Source organism: Ctenocephalides felis, unplaced genomic scaffold, assembly GCF_003426905.1.
Source record: "Ctenocephalides felis isolate EL2017-DRISC unplaced genomic scaffold, ASM342690v1 CF-g0.4_SCAFFOLD_00845, whole genome shotgun sequence".
NCBI lineage: Eukaryota > Metazoa > Arthropoda > Insecta > Siphonaptera > Pulicidae > Ctenocephalides > Ctenocephalides felis.
In genome coordinates, this window is record NW_020536999.1 from 83,176,577 (window position 1) to 83,187,735 (window position 11,159).

The window sequence follows — 11,159 nt, forward strand, 5'->3', positions numbered from 1 at the left end:
AGGCCCAAATGCAATTGGAGGGGTCAGTTGTATAACATTTGTTGAGTTGAGAATATCTAAATAAAATTTGGTTACTTGAGTGAAAGCAAAATATAGAATGGATTTCATACAAGGTATTTATATATATATATATATATATATATATATATATATATATATATTATTTATGCTTATTATTGTTTGGCTTTGGTCTCGGATACACGAGTACTTACATATAATATTTCATTTATTCTTTATTTTTATTCTTTATAAAAAGAAATTATTGATTAATAGATTTGAATTTATTATATCAGTTATTACCCGGCCCGCCTGTAGTGTGCAATTTCAATTACAGATACAAAGGAATAAAAAAAATGGCAAACGCTATTCATAGATTTAGAAGCGTGAGTGAAATCCCGCGCAATGAAATATTGGTAGTGTTTACGGATTTGGATAAAAAATCAAATTGGGAGAAGAGAATTGTGTAAGTAATTTATTTAAATCCACTTTTTTATTCTTTAGGACATGAGCGTAATTAAAAAAATATTATATTTATAGTTTGGATGATGCATCCAAGAGACCGACCCGAATAGGAGAGGTCTTTTGGGCCAAATCTTTTCTACAGCATGCAGTTGGGCTGTGTGCCGTGGCCGCCACAGATTATGGTATATATTTCTTCTATATTATAGCATATACATACTTATATATATATATATATATATATATATATATATATATATATATATACGAGGTGTGTTCAAAAAGTACCCGGAATTACTTAATAATTAAATTTCGCGGGTCTGGAGTGTCTGATTGTCAAAATTTTTTTTTTTTGTGTTGGTATACATGCCCCTAAAGTATGATGAAATTTTCAGCTATATTCACTGTTTACTTTGTCTGTGGTAGTCGCTAAGGTTCGACGTGTTTTTCTGAGCTCGGCGATTTTTACAATGGAAGAATTGAAAAGTCAAAGAATTTGTATTAAATTTTGCGTAAAAAATGAAATAAAGTGTTGCAAAGTGCAAAAATTCACCAGATATGGCTCCGTGTGACTTTTTCCTATTCCCAAAGTTGAAGAGACCCATGAAAGGACGGCGGTTTTCCTCGATTGAAGAAAATCGCTGAGAGTGCTCAAGGACATATCAAAAAGTGAATATCAAGGGTGCTTCGAAAATTGGAAAAAACGCTGGCATAAGTGTATTATATCTGGGGGGGACTACTTTGAAGGGGACCACATTAATGTAGACGAATAAATAAATATTTTTTTGAAAAAACGAAAATTCCGGGTACTTTTTGAACAGACCTCGTATATATATAAAGGTGATATATTATTTCAAAATCGCGTAAAAACTTTACACTTTTAATTTGAAAATTTTTATAGAAGCGTAATTTGTTGTGATATAATTGGTTTGATTTTTATAATATAGTTTGTATTTGCTCAAAGTCAAATTGGACCTTTGTGCCTTGCCCTGCTCTACATATATACTTTTTATTAAATTTACTTTAATTCATCGAATGTTACTCGAAACTTTTCAAAAAGCAGGTCAAAGAAGAAATACTTAATTCATTTTGTATCTATCCTCGCAGATATTTGAAAATTTTGTATAAGCTCAGTAATATTATTTACAATTATACACAAAATCCATTATTACCATATTTTTATAACAGAGTATGACATGACTGCAGTCGGAATAATCTTCCAGAAAATTAAATCAAATTCGCTCCCGGACAACAAAACTATATCTTTTATGCCGGTAGAGTATGAGAATAGTGACGATGTGGGGCTCTATTTTCATGAAGTGTTTAAGGAGAAGAATATTCAAATATATTATCATGATAAGGTAATATTACATTTATATAATAATATATAAATACATTGATTGATATATTGAACAATCAGTTATTATAATATTAATAATTATTATTTTAGTCCGATGAAGCAAGTTGGGGGCTCCACCGGTCCATCTTCTACGTCTAGTCAAAGCGGCGAAGACCGAGCCAGGTATGATAATAGCAGCGGCTAGGAAAAAGTAGGCCAACACGTAACTTTAAAAGTAGACAGCAAAAAGAATGGCAGCGGCCGGGATAACTTTACCCGGCGGCGGTGACTATTGCGGCGGTCGACGTGGCGGCGATAAGAATCGCGGCGGTCGTCGTGGCAGCGGCGGCGGTCGATATCGCGGCGGCAGAAGTTATGATCGCGCCATATACATTTATTGAATTTTTTTATTTTGTGTATTTCTGCTAGTTTCAACAATCAGATTACAATATAATCAATAAGTTAAAAGATATATTTATTAAATAAGATATTTTGTTTCAATAAATAAATTAAACAAGTTATTATTTTTATTTGTTTTATCCTTCTATATAGGTTCTGTATTATGATTCATTTTGTAAATTATATATATATATATATATATATATATATATATATATATATATATACTATTCGATTTCATTACTTCCCTTAATCTTAAAATGAATGTTCTTTGACAATTTTAACTTTTAAATTAATAGCTAATATATATATATATATATATACACATACATACAGGGCCGGTCTTGGGGTGCTTAGCGCTCTCATGCAACTTTCTTTCTAGCGCTCCCTCTATTAATTTTAACTTAATACTTAACAGTTTATCATTAAAATTATATAAATATTTACAATTTTTTTTAATTAATTTTTGATTATTCTGGATTTAGTACACAAAAAATTAGATATAATCTGAAAGCGTATAAAATACATTGATTTGAAATTTATTTAGAAAATCGAGGCGATTCGCGGGTTGATTATAATCAAATATTTTTAAATTTTCGTGCAATATGAATCTTTGGGTTTTGAAACATTGTACTGATTTAATATGCGATTTATTCTATTGAGCAAATCATGCCAAGAGAGCTAAAAAAAACTAGCTTTTCATTTTCAATCATAACACTCGTATTTCAGGTTGGATTTTTTAAATTTTAATTTAATTTAATTTTTCATTATTTACAATATCCAATTCCTAGTTAAGTTAGATTGTTTGTTATAATTTATTAAGTATTCTAGATTTTATAAAAATAATAAAAAATCTAAATATATTAAATTTAATTTTCGAAACTCGTTTTGGCGCTCCCTAAGGCGTGCGCCCGCACTTTTTGCATGCATCGCTTGCAAGGTAGGACCGGCCCTGTATATATATATATATATATATATATATATATATATATATATATATATATATTCAGCAAGTACAAATTTCTATGTTCCTTTGCAATTATTAAGTTTGGCTACTCAGTTCAAGTCGAACCCTCGACGCGGACGGACGTGTGAAAGTGAATGCTCTCGCGTCAAATTATTATACTGTGTATGTAAACCATAATCAAAGTACGAAATTAATGTAGTTTTTACAAACATTAAATAAGTGATATTTTATAACAGTGTACTTAACTTGTATAGTAATTAGTGTGTTGACATTACACATTTTTGTGTCACCCTTATGGGGACACAATGAACAAACTTTCTCTTACCAAAACAAATAATATATTACATGAAGATTTGCAAACATGTTCGGATCAAACCACAGAAAAATTACGTCTCAAATTATCAAATAATTTAAACGGAAATTCGATTAATTGTCAAGAAAAAATGGATACTGAACAAACTATTCCAAAACCGATGCCTCGGAAAAGCGTGAAAATTCATATAGAAAATCCTACTAAGCAGACCCGGACCCCATCAGAAAACTCACTTTTGAACGATTCTTCATCTTGTTTAGATAATGTTCATCCTGTGTCAATTTCACACAACCAACCACCATCGACCTCCAAACAAGGATCAAAAGTCATGAGCTTTGAAGAATGGATCGAGGTTAAGTACAAAAAACATAAAGCAAATAAACCTGCAGAGTATTGGTTAAACCCTACATTAACCAGCAATTCCTTTGAAATTTTGAATGAAGTTCAAGAGCCAGAGCCAACAGAGAAAGAAGTAGTCTTAAAACCGCCACCAATTTTTGTCCATGATGTTAAAGACATCAGACCTTTGTCAATTTTACTAGAAACACACGCCAAAGGTAACTATACTAACAAAATTGTTGGTACAGATCAAGTCAGAATACAGTTGAGTTCTGCACAGCTATATAACAAAATTTTGAACCTCTTAAAAATTAGAAACACACAGATGCACTCTTTTCAAAGCAAAACCAACCGAACATTTAAAGTAGTCATTAGAAATATTCACTTCAGCACCGATATAAAAGACATCAAAAATGAAATTGAATCTCATGGACACAAAGTTGTGTATATAGCTAACATCAAGCACAGATTTACTCGTGCTCCACTGCATATGTTTATGGTAGAATTGGAACAAAACGCTAACAACAAAGACATCTTCAATATAGAATTTTTGAATAGAATTAGAGTTAAAATTGAGCCCAAAAATCCAACAAGAGAAATTGTACAGTGTACAAAATGTCAACGTTATGGTCACACTAAATCGTATTGTTTCAGAGACGCAAGATGTGTGAAATGTGCTGGCGATCATCTCAGTAAAAAATGCGAATAGACAGATCGCATCAACAAAAACGTCAAATGCGTACTTTGTAATGAAAACCACCCAGCCAACTACAAAGGTTGTAAGGAATACAAACAATTATTTGCTCAAAGATTTCCCCCAATTCGCACCAGATATTATCCAACAGAAAATACTATAAACAGACCGTCATATGTTCAATCTAATAAATCGTACGCGCAAGCCACAAACCCAATAGACCAAATTATGCCAGATCCAAATGTCTGCAACCAGCAACAAGCTAATTCCGACATTGATGAGCTGAAATCTATGATGAAAGATTTAGTAGGCAAATTTAGTATCATACTAAATTTACTAACCACCGTCGTTTCAAAATTAAAATGAATAGTAACTCATTAATAATTGGAATCTGGAATGCCAATGGTCTTGCTCAACATAGGCAAGAATTAGAAATATTTTTAATAGAATACAAAATAGATATTATGTTGATCTCAGAAACCCACTTTACAAACTTAAACTATTTCAAATTAAACAATTATAATTTTTACAATACTAATCATCCGGATGGAACAGCTCACGGTGGAACTGCTATAATAATAAGAAAAAACATCAAACATTACCAAAACACATCTGTCAATGAGGATTTTATACAAGCCACATCACTAACAATTCAACAACAAACTGAAAAATTAATAATATCTGCAATTTACTGTCCACCAAAACACAAGATCACCTGTGAACAATTTGAAAATTTTTTCGGAACACTTCAGAGAAAATTTATAGCGGGAGGAGACTTTAATGCGAAGCATACCTTTTGGGGATCTCGATTGGCAAATCCAAGGGGGAACGAACTTTATAAAACCAGAAACACGGGCTAACGACCCTATCCACTGGCGAGCCCACATACTGGCCGAGTGATCTGCGCAAATTACCTGATCTATTGGATTTCTGCGTCCTGAAAGGTATAGCAAATGAACACATTCAGGCTAAATCTTGTCTTGATCTAAGTTCTGACCACACACCGATAATAGTCACATACAGTACAAAAATTTTAGAAGACAAGAAAAATGATTTTTTAACTAATAAGTATACAAACTGGGAATTATTCCGAAACATCATAGAGCAAAATCTCAACTGTAATATACCATTGAAAAACAAACATGACCTGAAAAATGCTGTTGATAAATTTAGTGCAATTGTAATAGACGCAGCTAGAAAAAGTACCCCACCACAAATTAAAAAGAAAATTCACACTTGCTCTATAGACACCAAAGCTCTTATTGCAGAGAAAAGGAGGCTAAGAAAAAGATGGCAGCTAACCAGATCTCCACAAGATAAAACGCAATTGAACAGAATGTCTAAATTGATTAAACAACAGATAACAACGTTTAAAAACGACCAATTTCAAGACTTTTTATCCCATTTAACAATATCAGATCATTCGATTTGGAAAGCCACAAAAAACTTAAAACGTCCTGCCATTACTATACCTCCAATTAGAAAACCGGACAACACTTGGGCACGCAGTGATTTAGAAAAAGCAGAATATTTCTCGACTTACTTCAAGGAAGTTTTTACGCCAAATTCTTCAAAATCCTCGGAACAAGAAGAAAAATTTATTTTTGATTCTTTGAAAGAAGTTCAGTTAAATTTTTCATCAAACATCATTATCAAAGTTCCAGAAATTACAAATGAAATCCGAAGAGCAAAATCTGCAAAAGCACCTGGCGTAGACAACATTAATATTAATATACTTAAAGAGCTTCCCTACAAAGCCTACCGTTTCATAACAATCCTGTTTAACGGTATAATAAGACTTAAATCATATCCCGATCAATGGAAAATTGCTAAAATCATAATTATTCCGAAGCCTGGTAAAAATCCGAATGAAGTCCAAAGTTATAGACCAATTAGTTTACTTCCAACGTTATCCAAAATATTCGAAAAGGTCTTAATTAGTAAAATAAAACCATTTATTTATGATAGCAACGTTATCCCTGAGCATCAATTTGGATTTTTAGAAAAACATGGCACACCAGAGCAAATTCATAGAATTGTCGACAATATAAACAAGGCTTACCAAAACAAGAACTACTGTTCAGCTGTTTTCCTCGATATTAGTCAGGCATTTGATAAGGTGTGGCACCCCGGCCTACTTTACAAAATAAAAAATGCATTGCCGATTGATATATACCTAATAATAAAGTCTTACCTAGAAGGTAGAACATTCTTTGTTAGTGTAAGGGGTGAAACATCCTCATTACATCCTGTCAGATCGGGAGTGCCTCAAGGTAGTGTCATTGGGCCACTATTATACCTCATATACACTGCGGACCTACCACAGAAAGAAGACATTTTGACAGCAACATATGCAGACGACACATGCATAATGGCAACACATGAAGATCCCATAATCACATCAAAAATGCTGCAGGATCATCTTGACGTGATACAAAAATGGTTAAGCTTGTGGAGAATAGAAGTTAACAGCAGCAAGTCAAAACACATCACTTTCACTCTTTGCTCTTTTCAAAAAAAAAAAAAAAAAAAAAAAAAAAGTTTGGCTACGGTCCTGGTCAGTGCTGGATTTACAGTAGGGGCAATCGGGGCTACTGCCCAGGGCGGCAAAATTTGGATAGTGAGAAAAAAATTCTATACAATATAATCAACTTTTTTTAACAACATTTTTTATTTCAAGAAATATAATTAACAAAACATAATACGATTGCAATGCAAAATTTTTGTTGAAATAAACGATAACTAAAATTTATTATTTTGCTTGGCCTCCCTCTCCGAACGTAAATTATCAAATTGGTTAATAAGTTATTATCAAATTTGGCAATTTGGCTAATATAAAAATTCGTAAACAAGCTGAAAGTTTAAGAAAAATATGTTCTTCAGTTCTCGAGCCCTCTTAAAATGACGTATTTGTGCACTTCCATCTTAAAGCGTCGAAAAACAAATTTAAACTAGCTACTCATGGCATTGTGCCTTAAGACAAATTATTGAAGCATCCCGTACTGAAAATTACATTTATAAAGAGCTTTAAATTTTATTGAAAAATGAAAAAAAAGACTTCTAAAACACATTTTTTGTATTTTGAAATTTTTCGAAAATTATGAACTTTTTGCAAAGAAGAGGAGAAATATCGAAACTCAATTACCATTTTTTGTAATTGCTTGTACCAAAAGCTAATCAGCACGCCTCCCCATTAATACAAATCTTATATGTTTTAATTATTCAAGTCGATTTCGAGAACACGGACAAACCGATTTATGATTCAATTACCATTGATAAGGAGACGTGCTGATTAGTTATTGGTCAAGGCAGTTCCAACTGTTTTGAAGATACGCGCCAAAATGCCAAAAAGGATAATTCAGTTTTTGAGAAAAAGCGTCCAATAACATTCAAAAAAATTTACAGAAATAAATAACTGCTTAAATTTGTGGGGGGCAAAATTTGAAAAAGAAACATTTGGCGGACAAAAGTGATCATAAGACATATGCACATTAAATTATCAGATATTTTAAAAATATTATAATAATAAGTATAAATTTTGTTTACATTTCTATAAGTTCTGTAACATTGTTTATCCTTTAGGCTGCGACGCGGCGCTTACGCGCTTCCATATTTTGTCCCTCGCAGCTGAAGCAGCGCGTTTGCTTTAAAAAAATGTTCGAAAGTTCGTAAATTTTCAGGGATGGGGCGGCATTTTTGTCAGTGCCCCGGGGCGCCAATTTCTAAATCCGGTCCTGGTCCTGGTTTTAATTCAGTGGAAGCTAACTACATTCAAATAAAACCTACAACTGTCTACAACAAAATTAAAACTCAGCAAACAACAAATAGCAGATTCAGTCGATGAAATAACAAAATTAAAACACTTTTTATGTTATAATACTAAATCAAAATACTTCATACTGTCTTGGAACAGATATGTTTAGTTGTTTTTTTCTATAATATTTGCTATTAGGAAACCAGATATATTGTATTTCAAATTATTATATTGTCTAAGGTAGGCTATCATCTTGGTCCTAAACAATTTAAAAATCATAATAATAATCATAATCTTGACAGGTTTTAGCATCTAAAACTTTTGAACTCGATAGTTAATTTCTTTCGGCGGCAACTTCATGCTGGCTGAAATGTGGTGTGGCATGAATTGGCATGATTGAGTTGGCAAATGACGAGCGAATTGAAGAAGCAAAGCTTTATTTTGTTTTTGAGAGTTCAAGCTAGTCCACGAGTTTCCGTAACCTATTTACTAATGAGAATTTTGTGCACACAAGCCGGAGTTTTTTGTAAGTAATTATAATAATTTAGATATTTGTGCCTATTTGTATCAGAATTCTGATAAAGATATCTTTCCACAAAATATTGAATTATCGGAATTTATAGGTTTGTTTGTATTACAAATAAAGTTGTTTATTTATTAACTTCCCGAAGAAGTTTGTTTTCATCAAAAAATTCGATTTGCTAATTTTATGTTTTCTCGACGTTTCAAGCCATTCTGAATCGAATGAGACTAAATTTGGAAAAAGTATGTGTGTATGCGTGTGTGCGTGCGTGCGCACCAACAGATTTTTTGCCGTAAAACGCTGTTTTCTCAAAAACGGCTGAACCGATTTCAAAAATTTAAAAGCCATTCGATGTATCTCGATGAGGACTATTGTATTGTATTGTATTGTATTATCGAAGAATGTCTCGTAAATGAATTTTAATTCTAGGAATTAGGCTTTATCTCCATTTGGATATCAATATATATGTTTTTCATTTTTAGGATTATTTTGTCTGGGATGTATTCGTTCTTTTTTAAAAATTTGCTGTTCTTTTTATCCTATTAAATTTTTGCATTACTTGTCATTCTTTCTAAATTTGTCATTTCATCGTCATACTCTTGCGCTTTTTACTTCTTAGTTTTTAAGTTTTTAATATATTATTATTAGTCGTTAAGTAATTAATATTAATAAGTTATTTCTCTTTAATTTGTAGTACTTAGAAAATATGTCTGTAATATACTTTAATTAATAGTAGTCAGTTATTTCCGTTTAGTTTATAATTTTTCAAAAATATGTCTGTGATATATTTGAAAATATATTTTGTATTTCGTATGTTTTGTTCTTATTTCATTTATAATTTTTTTTTCAGATTTTTTGGCTGTATTGATAATATGTACAAATGTAGAAGTAATACCAGGGGTTAACTAACATACTGTGCATATGCTGCCATGTTGTGATCAATCAAGTCAATCAAGTGTAGCGTCAAATGGCCCGAGATAGCTATCTATTTATGCTTATTTATCTATGACTGTACCTATCTGTGTTGTAAGTGCATTGAAGTAAATTTTAAAATGTCAATACCTATTCAACTTCAACTTTTTTGTCGTTTTTTTATTTAATTTTATTCTATAAATATAATTACATTTAGCAGAGAATGCTGACAAGTTGTTTACAATTTATTGTTTACAAATTTGTAGATAACCCCAGTCCCCCAGTGTAGGCGTATCTACTAGAGCTAATATACAGGATCCGGCACTCGAAATGTAACCAATTAAAAAAGCCATGAATTCAGTTTGAAAAATTACTTTCACTCGATTTAAAGTACAAAATATGTATAAATAATACAAAATTTAAAAAACAATTGACTTTTACAAAACGAATCGCCCTTGGCCGAATATGTGACTTGCAGACAACGGTTTTGTTTAGCGCCTCGAGACTGAGGTACCTTTTAGTTCGGACCTTGCTTTCCAAAATGGCCCAAATAGATAATAATCCATAGGATTTGCCTCTGGTGAATTCGAGAGCCATTATGTGGACGTAATGAAGTTCGGGACGTTGTTTTTCAGCCATTCTTGGTTCACTCGAGCCATAATGTATAATACTCTTCTTTTATCTATTACTCGAGCTTTATGAGACGGTACCTAGCCCTGTTGAAACGTCCATGATCTGCCACCGAAATGTTTGTCTGCCCATGGCTTTAAAGCAACCTTCAGAATACTTTCCCGATAATATTGCACATTTACCTTGACGCCAGACTCGATGAAAACGATTGGAGCATTGGAGATCGCCCATCTGCGGTTACAGCGGCCCAAACCCAAATCATTATCTGTGGAGCTGCCTTCTGGTGGCCTACTGTTGACTCAAATTCTTGTCTGAATGTTTGGTCAAGTAAACTCTATCTATTATTTATCTATGGATATACTCTGAACTGGCACTCTTAACCATAGATAAAAGAAGCTCTTAACCATCTCTTAACGTATAAATCGGAAGCGAGAAACAAGTGGCGAGTCTTTTCTTGGTTCTCTTTGTCTCTACTCTCTCTAACTCTAACTCTATGCTTCAAATGTCAAATAATAATGTAAAAGTTGAAATTATTTATCACATTCAGAAAAATTATTGATAAAACTAGGCTATTATTTAGTACACAACTATTTTATTCTTATTTAGTGCACAACTATTTTTTGTGAGTATAAGCAGTGGAAATATTTAAAAATGTCGGAGGAAACAATTTTGTCTATGAATGATCAGGCAGTTAAAATTGAACCGCCAGAATATTCGCCAGAAGACCTTAAACTCGAAATAGAAGATGATTTTGATGATACCGGCGTTATTGTTAAATCTGAATCGTGTTCTGAAGATCATAATACGTGTTTAGAAAGATTTATGAATTC